Here is a 16,117-nt window from a genome sequence, read left to right as displayed (position 1 = left end):
AAAATTGCGCTCCACCCGACAACGATAACCTCTTATTCTCAGAAGTTTCAACATGGGCGAGGCATTTAGGTCCGGCCAATATTGCAACGACCTCGCGGTGGCTTGGCACCGGGGAGAAAGGAATAAATGGTGAGCGATTGAGGCTGGCCGCGTTGGCACCGCGCGGAGTTAAATTCCCGTAAAGGCGCCACGTGAGCTCATGGCCACTAAACGCCTCGGCCAGGAGCGGTGTTACCGCCTGAGCCCTTCCTTCCCCTCTCCCTTCTCACTCTGCCTTCTTTCTCTCTCTTTTCTCCCTCTTCCCTTGCCCGGCGCGGGGAGACAAAAATACATTACCGGATAATGAGACACTGGTAATTTTATGTCACCTACGCAAACTTTTTTTCTTCTCGACATACTCGTGGAGCCAGCTGCGACACAGCCCAGGCGAACTCCACCGTCATGATCGCCGGTCTCATTCGTTCATTTTTTTTGTTTGAATTCATTCAGAGCCGCGGCTTTGGAGGCAAGCGCCACGCGCTCGCAAAGCCTCAACGGCCCGTGTGGGAGCTTTTTGACCCCGGCACGGCGAGACGGTGGCGTGAGACGCTCGGTCACGTTTTGCGGGGCGGTGTTCTCGTCGCGATGTGAACCGAGTGCGGGGGAGGAGGACGCTGCCTCGGCGATGGGGATGTGGGGATGATGGTCAGTGCAACTGGACTCCTGACCACCCAGAGGAGGATCGGGTTTCGATGGGGATGATTTATTGAATCCTGACTCCCCCCCCCCCCTCGCCGCTTCTGTCCACCCAGCAGTGTCAGGGGGCACAACACTTTCTTTATAATATATATGAGTAGTACACCACAATTAGCTGTCATTCCCAAGCACCTCCAATGAGCGCGGTTGGCCACGTACGGTGCGAAGGAAGTTCAACATACACACACACACGTGGATTGGTTTGTCGCGCGTCGTGGGCACTACCACCTCATCCAAGAAGTCTGGTCAGCGTGGAAGAGTAGGCCAAACATCATCTAGGGGCTCCCTGGAGCTCCCTTCTCGTGGAGGCCCTTCCACCAGCAGCGGCGTGAGCGAGCACTTGCAGGGCTGCCCCTTTACCTCCTGCTGCATAAACCATCCAACATTGTCGTGGCGTAGAAGCTACGTTGTCCGCACAACCCGTAATCAGGGCTAAGCAATAGATGTGTGGAAGACAAAATGCGGTGTTTGGTGCGGGGGGGGGGCTAAACGTATTCGCAAAGACAAATTAAGAGAGGGCCACCCACCTTTGCTTCATGTTTTTGGGGACTACCGCTCACCGGTTAATGTCGTGAATGAGTAACATCGCGGTGATGGTCTTTCCAATTCCCGAAGCAGATGGCAGTGGCAGCAGAAACCCACAGTTGCACTCTACAGTAGTTTCTATGCACCCACGTCTCATGGTCAGCACCTTCGCCAACCAACACTGACCAGCGTGTTACGTGTGTATTTCGAACCTTTTTTTGCACCGTACATAGACAACCGTGCCAATCGGAGGTGTGGGCGGAAGACGACGAACTAAACACGCCAAGCACTTCGAAATAAACGAGTTTTCAATCGCGACGATTTAAAAGTGCATAGCTCCAGTAGCTTCCAAATATTCGGAAGGAACGGAGAGCGTTCCAGACGGTAACAGAAGCGATGCAGGTGCCCGTCTGTGTTTTTACCGCACGTCACGCTGGTCAGCGCGGGTTTGTTTTCATTCATGACCCGTTCGGACATCATCACCCGCCGCAGATGTTTGCCTTGGCGATGAATAAAAACCCGGGTTCATAAGTGCAATGATTGGGAGGAGGGGGGGGGCTGCGCTAACCACTTGCGCCACCACTCACTCCATCCCGTGTTTTCATTACGCGGCTGGACAATTGACTTAGGGGTGGCTGTCCCTGTGATGGAGACGCGGAATTTGCACCGCAGGCGAAGTGACACTTTTTTTGCCAAACGCTCGTTTGAGTGGTGTACGGAGGTGGGGATTGGCTCTGATGTATACAGCAGGCACGCGTACCGTCCTGCGTTATATGAAGAGATAAAGACAAAGATCCCCCATATAGCCTCAACATACCGTTGGGGCAAGTGCGGTTAGCGAGCACATATAAAGGCCGGCACGGCACATGCGGCGTTGGGTGGCCAGGACCACGCCCGCCCGCCTTTGTCTCCCGAGTCGACCTAGGGGAGGCCCATGACCGGTTCAGATAATAGTCACTGTAGGTGTTGGCAGCCGTGAGCGGGAATCGAACTCGGGTTTTTAGCACAGTGCGCTAACAACTCCTCCACCACTCCCTACTACATATATATACACACACACATATCATCAACTCTATATTCCCCTTACATGGAATTCATAATTCCCGTGTGCATTGTCACACCGCGTGGGCTGTAATGGGCTCGCCGCGATGTTTTCAATTTGGGCTCCCCCCACCGCCCCCCCCACCGCCCCCCCCACCGCCCCCCCTGGTGCCACCCGCGCGTCTCGACGACAAAAGCCGCCAATCGCCTTGCGACAATTCTCACGCGAAAATTGCCCAATTGTCTCCTCCGCTTGACTACTGCTTCTTGGTTTAAACCGGACCGATAAACCATTTCCTCCGCTTGTCACCCAACCCCCAACCCATTCCCGCTCCGGCGGGACGCCACGGTGGCTAGGAGATGTTAATGACCTCGCCTGGTCTACAGGAGGTCGTAGGTTCGATCCCGACCCTGACGCCTGCTGGATATTTGGAGTCTGCGTGTGTCTCTCTCTCATCATCATCACGGTGGCTATGAGATGTTAGCTACCTCGCCTGGTGTACAGGAGGTCGTGGATTCGATCCCGACCCTGACGCATGCTGTATATTTGCAGTCTGTGTTTCTTTCTCTCACGCGATGAGAGTAATTGGTTGCTGTGCATTTCCAGGCGATGAGCCACTTTGAGCGATCACTTGTCACCAGGTCCCTTCTTAAAGAGAGCTGGGCTTTACCTGGTAACATAAAAACAAATATTATTTAGTTTATACAGATGCCATAGGTGTGGGCGTGCGTATGTACTAATGTCTATACGTGCGCCTTGTATGGACCACGTGGTGCATTGGGAGAGACAAAGGCGGCCGGGCGTGGTGTGTTGCTCACCACACCACCCCCCGTACCGGCCCTCGTCGCTGCTCGCTAGCAGCACTTGCCCCAGCAGTCTGCTTCAGGCTACATTGGGGGATCTTCGAATTTGATAGGGCTGAGTTTCGTATTTCAAAGTTTCGGATCTCCAAAGCCGATGTTAGGTCTTGCTTTCATATTTTCGGCTCGCGTATAGTATACGTGGCTTTAGAGATGGATATTTACGTGTCTGCGTGCAAACAGAGGCGACGGGAAAAGCGCGGACGTGACATCGTGCGAGGAGGTCACTCCCAAAACGGGATTCCGTTCATCCCGAAACCACTTTTTTTTTGCGATCGTCCGAAATTTCGTACGTATGCTTGATTTCAGGATTTTTCAAAAAATAGATTTATTATTCGGAAAAAAATCTGGAGCAGTCCTCCGTTCAGGTCGTTTTCCCGGAGCGGAAGTTGAAACATCAACAACAACAACAACAGTTGAATGATGTCTTGATATCCCCCGCCTCTGTCAATCCCATAGCGCGTCCCGATGCGTGTGTTTCATCTGGAAGATAAAATAACGAGGTGGAACAGTGGTGCAATGATGAGTGCGTGCTGCACCATGGATATGACAACTTAGGTTTGATTCCCAGCCATGTGAGTGACATCGAAATCAGTCCTGCCCACACTAATCACCCACAAACCCTCAAAATTCGCTGACCGATACAGTATTGCTGTATGGACCAGCGTGGTGCAGTGTGGTTAAGCAACCCCAATGATCAACATCGCACTAGGGGGGTGCTTCATCCGACAACAGTGGATCGACAAACGGCTGTAAATATGTTTTGCAAGGATGATTACTGTCGTAAAATAATGAATAAACGGGCATCGAACCTCTTTCGCCAGGCAAAAATTAAATCATATTTTAGACCATCAGCCTTTTTGTTGTTGCTGTTGTTGCAGCAGCAGCAGCAGCAGCATTTGTTTTAAGCAACATAAACTAAAGACCCCCCCCCGGTAAAAGACCTGTCAGGTCTGTTGCCTAAAGAGCTCATCAAATAACGTTCCGTCAGTCTGCGCCTAAACACCCTTTAATCTCCACGAAGGCTTCTCAATTGCTGCGCACGGTAACAATTTTGAACCTCGCAGCATCGACGGGCCTCAGTGGGATCGGTGCCCGCGAAGTTGCGTGAGTGGTCGGCATTGTGCCCCTGAAGGCCGGAGCCTGGGAACCTCCAGCCCGTGGACCCCCGTGCAGTTGCACCGCCTGCACATTCTACAACTACGCCACTGGTTGATACGCGGGCTGCACGCGAGTGGGTCGTCGTTGGTTGGTTGGTTAAAGCCACCGGTGGAGACGTGTAAAATTAGGCGGTGGCATCTAAACATCTAAAGGCTTTCATCATTATCGCCAGCCATGGTCAATCTACTGCTGGATAAGGGCCTCCGTAAGACGCCAGCACCTCTCACGATCCTGTGATGTAATAATATCACCCAGCACCCACGAAAGGGTTTGCATTATTATATAAAAAAAAATAGTTGAGAATGGTCAATTGGACATTTTTAGCTCATGTGTTTGCGTGGACGAAACTGCTGCCACAGAGAGGTCGACTGCTGCGGAAATGTAGCAGCGAGACGAGCTCGTGGTCACGAGTCGGATGGATTTCGGCATCGCAAGACCATGACGGGTGGCGATGACATGGGGAGGGCTTCATCCAGCGATGGATAAACAATGTCTGATGATAATTGTAATTGTTATTCACAGGAATCGTGGTAGGATTTCAGTTGTGATTTGAAACCGATTAAAATATTTTGTCCCTGAGTTTCCCCTTCTAACCCTTCCACTTCACTGCTTTTCATTGTCAAACCAAAAAACAAAATTCGTTGCTATTTTGCAATTCCAGATTCATACTTTATACACAAACTAGCCGAGACAATGCATCACGGATACGGGACGGGGTCGCATGTATATGTAATGCTGCCCAATAAATATGAATGAAAATAGGAGGACAAAGTGACACTGATTCATGAGCATGGCACATCCCTGAATTTTCTGCGATAGGTGTAAATAGCGAGCATATATCAGATACACACCGTCTAATGCATTGGTTATCTGCTTTGTTTAAATTCAAATGGCATTGCCGTCTTATACTCAGCGCGATCGCCCTGTTCACGACCTAACAACGAGTGATCTCGCCCTTAAGTACACGTTCAGGTACGGCACCCTTTGTCAAACCAGGTCACGATGGGGGGGGTGTTATTGGAACATACTTCACCACGACGGTCAGTGGTGCGGGTTGCTGGAAGGACGAGTGTGCCCAGAGCCCTTCCAGATGGACGGCGGCGGGAGAGCGTGGACGTGTGAGCACGTGACGTGGATTTTTCTGCAGCGGGCCTCTGCTGCCCGCCACGTTTGCTGCGAAGCTGCCTATAGCACCTGTTACCCAGTGCAGCCACCCGTGCAAGCGCTATCCAGGCTCAACGAAGCTCTGAGCTCCCGAGATTCCGAGAGATTTGGCGTATTCCGTGTGACTTAGTCATAGGCACTGGATCTCACCCGCGTGTGTATAAAAAAGTAAATCATGTGAATTCTTTATTTACGGAATCGGAGAGTGTGGCACGCCAGTCGAGTGTGCAGTTTGCTCACGCACGGAAGGTTGAGTTCAAGTCCCGCTCGTGATTTGGCTCAGCCCTTCACCCCTGCGTGTCGTGATCGAGTGGAGAAGTTATTGATGCCTGTCGTATGTAAAGACTCGGCCCTGCCATAAGAATATGGAATTTCTACCACTGGTTTAGGATTGCAGACAGGAGATGAGTGCCATGCTAATGCTCAGTTGACCAGGAAACCACTCCTGACTTTTGTGTCCACATCGAACATCCAGACTCGTTTAGAACGGCCCAGCGTACAAAGCAAGAGAGCAGACTTTCAGTGCGACCACATCGCAAGGCGCTGTACAGATACAGGCGGCGTGTTCATTTGTAGAGAGATGCCGTCGGTCATAGGGCAATGGTGGAACAAAAGGACGGTCCCACCTGATGACAGAGACTTATGTTGTCTCCGAAACGTCGTGATTTTTTTATTATTTTATTTTTTATTAATTTTAATTTAATTTTTTACCTACGTGACTTTACCGAAAGAACTAAGAGTATGAATGCTTGCAGTCACGACAGCTTCAAATCTGGAACAAAAGGACTTGAGCCTGAACTCGAACAGGGACAGGGAGTCGGCAGCACGGATTGCTGGGGAGGGGGAGTTCCAGACATTGGGTGCAGCAGATGAGAATGAGCGACCCCCCCACTGAACTCTGAGAAGTCAATCAGCGTGAAGCCTGGTGAGCACATGAGACTACCGTGCGCTTTAGGTCCGAGCTGCGACGTGTGCCAGCGGATTCCAATGTGGCAATGCATTATTAAATCCGTCTGTGCGGCGCTTTGCGTGTCACCCTCTTGTATGCGTGATGGGTATGTTCCGGACACTCCAATGTCCTCCCAGATGAAGCCAACATCGGGAGCACTGTGGGTGTTAGCAGAGGAGAATCAGCGACCTGTCCGAAATATTTGGACAATTCTTTTTGCAGAAAACCCACGTAGGCGAGATGACTTCATGTATGTATCATGCATGTACGTTATGTTGAACTTCTTTCGCACCATACGTAGCCAACCGTGCTAACCGGAGGTGCAATCCGAGGTGCATCTCTCATGTGCAGACAGGTAAGCAACTCACCTACAGTGCTACCTTTTAAATATTGACTTGTGAGTTCGATGGATGTAATCAACTTCCACACAGGCTACAGCGCGTCGTGTATTTCCGTGCCCCCAGATTAACATGTAAAATCATATCAACTTAGAGCCGTTATCAATCCACCGCTGGATGATGGCCTCACCACGATATTTCAGTCATGGAGGTAAGTTTGACCATATTTCACCTCCGGTCAGTGCAGGTTGGTGAACGGTGGGAGGAGAGGGGACCCAAACCGGTTCAGATATGGCTCCGGCGCGACCAAGCGATAGCTCCAACTTGCGGGGCCACCGCATCACCCCGCAGAAGTTTCATCTTTGTGATATTCCATCAACGTCACATCACTACCCGTTGCATTTTTTTCGCGCACTTTCATATGCGCTTCTGCGGCCGTCTGGAACGCTCTTCCTTCCGATATCAGGAAGCCACTGGAGCTATGCACTTTTAAAAAAGTATTGAAAACTCATTCAATTCGAATTGCTTTTTGTGTTTCGTTTGTTGACTTTCCCCGCACCTCCGATTAGCAGGGTTGGCTACGTACGATGCGAAAGAAGTTCAGCATACATAGCTACCAGTGGCGTAACTACATTATCAGCTCGGGGGCTGCGGCAATCAGTCAGGTGAGGGGTCCCAACATTTGATTTGTCTTCTTGCATAATAACATCGTTACGCTCACGGTGTCGAACATTTCATGCTGGAGGGGCGCTCCGTCTTCGCGAAAGATGTTACTGCAGCTCCGTAGCATGAAGTTTGTCAAGCCGCGGCCCCAACCCGTAGCTTTGACTACCGGGTGGTGGGGGGGGGTGGTGGTGGGGGGGGGGGCAAGGCACCCCCAGCCTGCCCCACGATGCTACTTACGCCACTGATACACACACGTCAGGGCCACTGCCACATCACCGTGACTGCGGACACCTTTCCAAATCTGGTCTCAGCAGCACTGGGCGCACGGCGATTGTGACGAGTGATGTCGCGCGTGCACACCGACCACGACGACGCCCCACACTTTCAGCGGCGGGCGGTGGCGTCTTTTTATAATATTTGATATTCCCATTTCGGTAGCGAAATCAACAAACAAAAGCCCTTAAACCCCCCCCCCCCCCCCCCCCCGATATTGAAGCCACCGTCTCACGCGTCCCTCCACGCCTATAACGGCGTTGTACCTGCGCCGGTGATGCGGTATCGTCGTCATTCCATTAATGCCGGCGCTTATGAAAGCAATAGACGCGCGTCCGAGCGAGGGCCCCGTTTAATGAATGCGCCTCCACGATCGCAGACGGGCCACGGGGAGTCACCGTGGGGAGGCGATGGGGTTAGTGCCCCATCCCCCGACACGCGCAGCAGCCTCCACAGCGCGAGATTATATACGCCTTGAGCTCTGGGTGGTCCACGTGATTGCACGGCTGCATGGGTTGCAACCTCCCGAGGTAGATGGGAAGCAGAATTTCTCACGATATTGGAATAAGAGGGGAGAACGACGTGGACATGCATCGTCTTCAGTTGCGCATTTTTGTTACTGTCATTGTTGTTGTTGTTGCTATCTAACTGACAAAGAATAGAGCTTGTAAACGTCTCAGGAAGACTTACAGAATAAAATAATATAATATAATAACTTTTAATACAATATCATATTTTTTATTATTTTATTACTTCCATTCTACGTGACTTTACCGAAAGAACCAAGAAGATGAGTCCCTGCAGTCACGAAAGCTTTAAATCGAAATGTAAGACTTACAGAGTTCCCAGGACCGCAGCTATCTCAAGGCGTGGACGATCCTGCGCCAACCACGCTGCACCTCCGATTAGCACGGTTGGCTACGTACGGTGCGAAAGAAATTCAACATACGGCACCGTGTCACGCATGCTGGACATGTAGCGAGCGAGGTTGTTCGCCTGTGCGGCACGGGGTTATGCGGCCGGCGCAGAGGCGAAGATTTCAACTATGGAGTTTCTTCTCGAGTTTCCGAGACGAATGGCCGTCATCAAGGCACGTGTGGTCGCCGCATGCCTATCGCGCGGGGGCTCGATTACTCACTCAATGTCCACCGGGTCGTCAGTCGAGGCCACGATAGCGAGGTGTTTACTACCTCGCCTGGTATACGGGAAGGCGGTGGGTTCGATTCTGACCCCGAAGCCTGTATGATTGGAGTCTGCATGTTCCCACTGTGGTCGCGTGGATTTTTCTTCGGCTCCTCCAGTTTTTCCCGACGCGTTTAGAAAAATGCGTTTCGAGTTGTTGGCTGCGAGAAATGTCCACGCAATAAGCCACTTCGCTGAGCAATCATTTGTGGCCAGGTCGATTCTGAAAAATGGCTATATAGCACAATATGCCTTACCTGCTAAAATACAAATTGTTTGGTTTTTAGTTTAGGCTGGCGTAGGTGTAATGTGACGAGTTAGCCAAAGTGATGTGTATACTTGATATGGTGGGCCGGGTGTGGAAATATTTTCCAGTTCTCTGATACGGACAGACCCCGATCAAACTCAGCACTGCACAGTCCATCGGCTGGCTGTGCGAGCACTCATGATACTGCTCTGAGACTGTATCGATACTTTGCTATGCCATGCAGATCACAGCGTGGATGAAAATGATTCTTCCAAACCTGGGCTGTACCGCGTCTTGCCAGGCAAGTTGTGAGCGGCGTTTTGCTCCATGCGTTTGGAGCGTCTTGAGGAAATTGATTGAGCGACTCTCTCTCTCTCTCTCGCCCTCTCTCCCTCTCTTGATTCACACGGCGCTGCCGGCTGGATGTCTGCCTGGCTGCCGCTCCTGCTCGACGCGGTCCTTGATGTCGACCGGGGGCTCGGCTCTGTCTGACTTGCGCCACCCCGACTTTGTTTCGCTTCGTCTGCAAGGACAGCCGACAAATCCTCGAGAAAATCTCCCCACGCGCGCGTAGCCCAAATGAATACTCAGTACACTTCCCACATTGCTTATGCAAGGCCTCCCATGCAATGTGTGTGTGTGTATATACACACACCTGCCTCTGTTACAACTCACCCGATTTCTATTCATGGTTTGTCGGAGCAACTTGCACGGCTACATTTATCCCCCGCGACTTCCACTGTGGCTATGAATAGCGCCACCAACTCGCACCGTCAAAGAGCGGACTATAATAATTATTAATTAAACTATAACTATAGCTATAATTGTAACTATAACTATAATTGTTATAATCGCCACCGCTGTGGCCTAGCGTGGTGGCAGGCGCGGGCACTTGCGCAAGACATTCAATTGCCCCCCCCCCCCCCATGTCCAATTCCACCCCCAGCCCCCTCCACTTCTTAGACTGCCCCCTGCCGCAGTCCGTAGGCCCCGATGCAGGGGCACAGCCAGTGCACGCGATAGCGACGCCACTCTACGCACAGCACTCGCACAGTTGTACAACTAGCCATACGCAATCCCTGAGCCAGGGCTTCATGTGTCAACGAATATCCCCCGCTGCTGCTGGTAGACTGGAGTGGCTGCCACATGTGACGAGTAGCCAGTAGCCCACAGCCACATGCACGAGGGATGTGGTGTGCGGGGTACGGCGATATTTTACGCCCAGCTGGCCCGGACAGACCCAGCTGAAATGAAGCCACTAACCTACCACTCCCAAAGCCACAGAACGATTCACTGCCCTACCACTCCCATAGACACAGAACGATTCACTGCCCTACCACTCCCATAGACACAGAACGATTCACTGCCCTACCACTCCCATAGACACAGAACGATTCACTGCCCTACCACTCCCATAGACACAGAACGATTCACTGCCCTACCACTCCCATAGACACAGACCGATTCACTCCCATATCGCTCAGAAGGCTGTCGGGTTTGCCTTTCGCGCAGTATTTAGAGCAGGTGCTCTCGTGCAGCGGAGATCAATAGCAATAATATGATGAGCTTAAATGAGTTGTTGAATTGAGTGATTAACTCGATTCACTGACGCCGCCTCCTGATGGATGTCTTATTCTCCTAGCCCAGGGGACGCCGTTAAAAAGTCGCATTAGTTCTAATCGAGTTTCTGTGCCTCTAGGCGTGATCCGACTTTACAATTTTGCCCTTCAAATTGGCGGCGCGTCGGGACACACACCGCGTGGTCTTTGTGACGATGATGATGACGACGACGACGATGATGACGATGATCACGACGACGACGACGATGATGATGATGATGATGATGTTGATGTTTGGCGCCGTCGCGTGCAAGCGATGTGGAAAGCGAGTGCTTGTCGTTCGCTTTGACAGCTGGTGATGTGCGGTTCCAGGCTTTACCGATCTCGATGCCCTTTTGACGCGTCACGGTGAATATCCCAAGATTACCCACGAGCAGATATCCCAAGCGATGCGTGTTGAGGCGTGGGTGGTGGGGAGCGGTGGTGTAGCGGTCAGCGCTACGCTGCGCTACGAACCTGGCGACCCGAGCTCGATTCTCGCTCACGGCAAACATCAGTGATGATTATCTGAACCGGTCCTGGGCCTCCCCTAGGGTCGACTCAGCCTCAAATGAGTACCTGGTGCGGTGCGTAAAAACATCGCCACTAGGGAGACAAAGGCGGTCGGGCGTGGTGCTGGCCACCCACCCCCTCGTGTGCCATTCCGGCCTTCATAGGTGCTCGCTAACAGCACTTGCCCCAAAATCCATTAAGACTATACAGGGGGTCTTTGTCTTTGGATCACACTGTGTGGAGCGGTAGTGCAGTGGTTAGCTAATCTCGCAGCACTTGCCCCAACAGTCTGTTCGAGGCTATACGGGGGGAAGGGATTTTTGTCTCTACTTTGGTCACACTGCCTCGCCAAAAATTACTGGGGGTGACAAAAGTACGCTTGGTCGTGAACTTTTTTGTTAGATTGCCTGCTTAATTAAAAATGAAAGGATTTAATGGAATCTGTGTAAGATATTCATCGTATCTTATGTTAAATAATGGTTTAAGTAATACGAATATAAAAAGAATGCAATTCCAGTTTTAACAATGACATTTCCATTAACCCATTATAAATTGCACGCTCGTCCGACATTGCACGGACACATTTTAAATAAATGCCTTAAGATGTATTAAAAACACACACATACATCGAGGTGCATTGGTATGTTGATTAAACTAAGGGAAGTCATGGTGAGAGGGGGGCTTTCCAGGACATGTCTCAGCGTGACACCTTCTGCAGCAGCAGTAGCAGCAGCATCAGCAGCAGCAGCAGCTGTGAATGTATTCCACGCGAAGAGGCGTAGGTAGCAATTAACACTTGTCCGGTGTTTAGAGGGACGCGTTTTGTTGCATTGAGTGCGAAAGGAAATGATCAGTAGTGATTAGCGGCGGTGGAGGAGGTGGTGGTGGTGATCACGATGATAATAGAGGTGCTGGTGATCATGATGATGATGATAATGGAGGTGGTGGTGGTGATTAAAGTACAGGTGCTTCAAAAAATGTGGACACTTCTGAGAATTTGCAACAACACCACGAGAAATGTGGCTGATTCCGCTCCTCCGGAGACCACCTGGAGAAGATTCCAGGCACACGTTGACAACGATGGAGAACAAGTGGGAGGCTCTTTGACTTTTTGAAGCTGTTAACATACATTTGTTATCATGTTACAGTGTAGTATAATCCGTTCTTTTTCCATTGGAAACGAATGTCCCATGTAAGTGTTAACATGTTTTTGAAGCACGCTGTACAGTCGCTAGTGTAGCGGTTCGTGGGTTGTGTAGCTTCATAATAAAGGCTTTTTGGGTGAGACCACGTAAGAACAAATGTGTCGTAGCCCTCCACCACCCGACGCAGCCAGTCAGGTTTGTCACGTAAAAAAACGCGCCACTTAGCTAATACTTCAGCCCATATCAGGCAGGGTCAGGCTAATCGCCCGACGCTGCTGGATGTGACTACCTGCGAAACGTCGGACCACTCAAATCGTAAATGTTGTGGATTTGCTCTCCAACAAACCGGTGTGCTGGAGTAGTCACTCATTGGCGCGTTTCGTTTACGTGACAAACCTTGCTGGCTGTGTCGGGTGGTGGAGGGTTATGACACATTAACCGGTCCAGGGCCTCCCCTAGGTCGACTCAGCCTAAAATGAGTACCTGGTTGTGGTGAGACTACCAGCGAGCGGCTATACAGGCCGGACTCACACACGAGGGGGGTGGTGCGGCTTCAACACCACGCCCGGCCACCTTTGTCTCCCTAGTGGCGATGTTTAGACACCCACTACGCCAGGTACCCATTTGAGGCCGAGCCTGCCGGTACACACAGACACGCACACATTGTCGGCTTTGCTCTCTGTGCAGCGTGAAGAATGTGGACTTGCTCCTGCACATTTTGGCAGTGCATCACCCAGCGGCGAGCACACACAGATGGAGCTTTCTCCTTCTGACACCCGCATGGTCCGGCCGCCTTTGTCTCCCCAGTGCTGTCGATAAATCGACTCAGAATTATAAATCACCACCCACGTGTGGCGGCCATTGTATCCGCTGTGCTAACGAGGTTGACAGCTTCGCCATCAGACTTGGTTCTCATTGAATATATATTTAGGCCGAGTCGACCTAGGGGAGACCCAGAACGTGTCCGGATACTTGGTGCCATTGTGACACGAGTGTTTGGGGTCACATTGACTCCCTGTGCAGTGCCGCTGTTAGCGAGCACCCATTAAGGCAATCACTTACCACGCCCAGTTCAGATGCTTTCTCTTTATTGAGGATCTTGATTCAGACCGGAGGAATCCGATGATCCATACCGTCCTTCATGACAGATGTCCAGTCATATTCTTTGGGTCATTCGGTAAAGTCACGTCGAACAAAACAAATTATGACGCTTGCCTGTGTTGCGATCGAAACGTCGTAGTGACTTTACCGAAAACCCCAAAGAATATGAATTCCTACAGTCACGAAAGCTTTGAGTCAAGCGTGAGATGTCCTGTCACTTTGTCTCCCCCAGATCCTCATGTTTCACCAACTGCTCATTTAAGGCTGAGTCAACCTAGGGGAGGACTAGAAATACGTAAACATTCCACCTTTCGCTGGGCTTGTGGCGCAGTGCGCGAACTAGGTGCTTGCTAACTGCACCTGTGCGGACACGTGCAGTTGGCGAGCACCTGTTGAGGCACGCAAGGCGTACAATGGGGTGTTGTTGTCGACAGCAGACCGCCTCCTCCTATTGTCTCGCCCCCAGTTCTTTTCTGGTCACGCGCCGCCACTCCAGTTCAGTACTCATTTAAGGCTGAGTAGACCTAGGGGAGGCCGCACGCATGTTTGTTTCAAGGTGCATCTTTAATCGGTTGGTCATTTTACACAATTCACACCCCTCTGCACGATACATCTTATATGTAATGTACGTATGTTTCGGGCAACAAATCTCAAAAAAATATATTTACAACGCAACATTTCCAGACGTGTTAAGTGAAGCGTACCTCGTGATCGTGACGCGTCTCGGAGTGCATCCATGTCACTGCCAAGACTGCGCGCCCCGAGGGTCAATGGCACCGCGTATCTCTGGATTGCACAACTCCTGGCCTCGTACCCCGTGTCAATAATGCTGTTCAAATCTGAATCTCTCTCCTCACACAAAGATCAAATCTGGATCTCTTTCGTCACACAAAGACCAAATGTGGATCTCTCTCAAACAAAGATCAAATCTGGATCCCTCTCTTCACACAAAGATCAAATCTGGATCTTTCTCACACAAAGATAAAATCTAGATCTCTCTCACATAAACATCAAATCTGGATCTCTCTCACACAAAGATCCCCCGTGTCGCCTTTAACTGACTGTTGGGGCAAGTGCTGTTTGTGAGAGCATCTAAGAAAGCCGACACGGCACGCGGCGGAGTAGAAGGGCCAGCAGCATCACGCCTGACCGCCTTTGTCTCCCCAGTGGCGATGTTTGTATACCGTAGCAGGTACTTATTTGAGGTCGAGTCGACCCAGGGGCGAGGCCAAGGACCGGTTCAGATCATCGTCACCGGTGTTGGCCGCGAGCGAAAAATCGAATTTGTGTCGCCGGGTTCGAAGCGCAGGGCCGCTAACCGCTGCGCCACCGCTCCACATAGACACGCGCAGACACACTCGGATTGTGAGACGCTTCTCCCAATACACGAAAAAAAGGGCGTCTTTTATAATCCGGAGAACGCTGAACATTATTCAACAGGGGCAACCACCGCCGTCATATGCGCCCGGCCACCGCCAATCAAACCGTAGAGTATGTAAGTACGTTGAATTTCTTTCGCTCCGTGCGTGATCAACCACGGTGATCGGAGGTGCCGGGCAAGGGCAACAAACTAAGCACAAAAAGCAGTTGTAAAGAAATTAGTGTTGAATTTAGACGATTTAAAAGTGCATAGCGTCCTAACATCGGAAGCAAGAGCGTTCCAGACGGCCGCGGAAATGCATCGGGCAAAGCGCGCGATGCGGGGACCGCCGTCTTTGTCCGATGGACAACCAGAATCCGCTGCTGCTGCTGCTGCCAGGGTGACCGCAGTTCGTCTGATGGTTGGTGGTCTTGAACGAGATCAACGAGAGGAGTGTTTTGTGTACCGTGGTCAGCCATGGTCGATCCACTGCTGGACAAAACTCAAAAAGCAACACCCGCACTTCCACCGACGCCGTGCAACCAAACAGATGACGAAGGGCACGGAGTCTTGTCCGGCGTATCGGCCTTCCACACTCACGTGAACCCGCAGCATTCGGTTTAAGCGCTAATCAGCAATCGGACGCGACAATGAAATACCTGTTTATGAGATGTCATCGAAAAGTGCTCTGATATTTTCCACGAGTGCCGAATGAGGGGCGAAGTCGGTCTAGAATCCCCGTGCTTTAATGGAACGCTTCTGCGACAATTCCGGGGCGGAGTGATGGCGCAGCAGTTTCGCAGCGGTTTTTGCGACGGCGGCGGCTACGATCATCTGTGGCGAGCCACATCCGACCTGGCCTTGGTCACCATTCGTCACCAACCCGAGCTGTCCAGCGTGCTGAAGTTAGGGTCAAACAACCCCCCCAGGACCGACAAACACGGCGTGGTTTGACATTCATCCAGCAGTGGATTGACAAAAGGGCTGTTATGGATGATCATTTTTGCTCAGGATATATTGTCTGGAAGGCCAATGCACTTCGCTAAATTTGTGTTATTCTATTTTATTTAGAGATATAAATGGGGTGATTTATTCAATTTAATCCATTACTCATGATGTTTCACAATGTCCCATAGACCCACAATGTTCCAACATGTTTTATATTATGGATTGGTATCTCGCAGGGTAGCACCACTCACCGATTAATATCGATGATTTTAGTTCACGATGCGTGCACCGGACGGCGCGTGGCGAGGCA

The sequence above is a fragment of the Lampetra planeri genome, chromosome 31 (genome assembly GCF_965212315.1).
Source record: "Lampetra planeri chromosome 31, kcLamPlan1.2.h2, whole genome shotgun sequence".
In the NCBI taxonomy this organism is placed as follows: Eukaryota; Metazoa; Chordata; class Hyperoartia; order Petromyzontiformes; family Petromyzontidae; genus Lampetra; species Lampetra planeri.
This window is presented reverse-complemented; position numbering follows the sequence as displayed.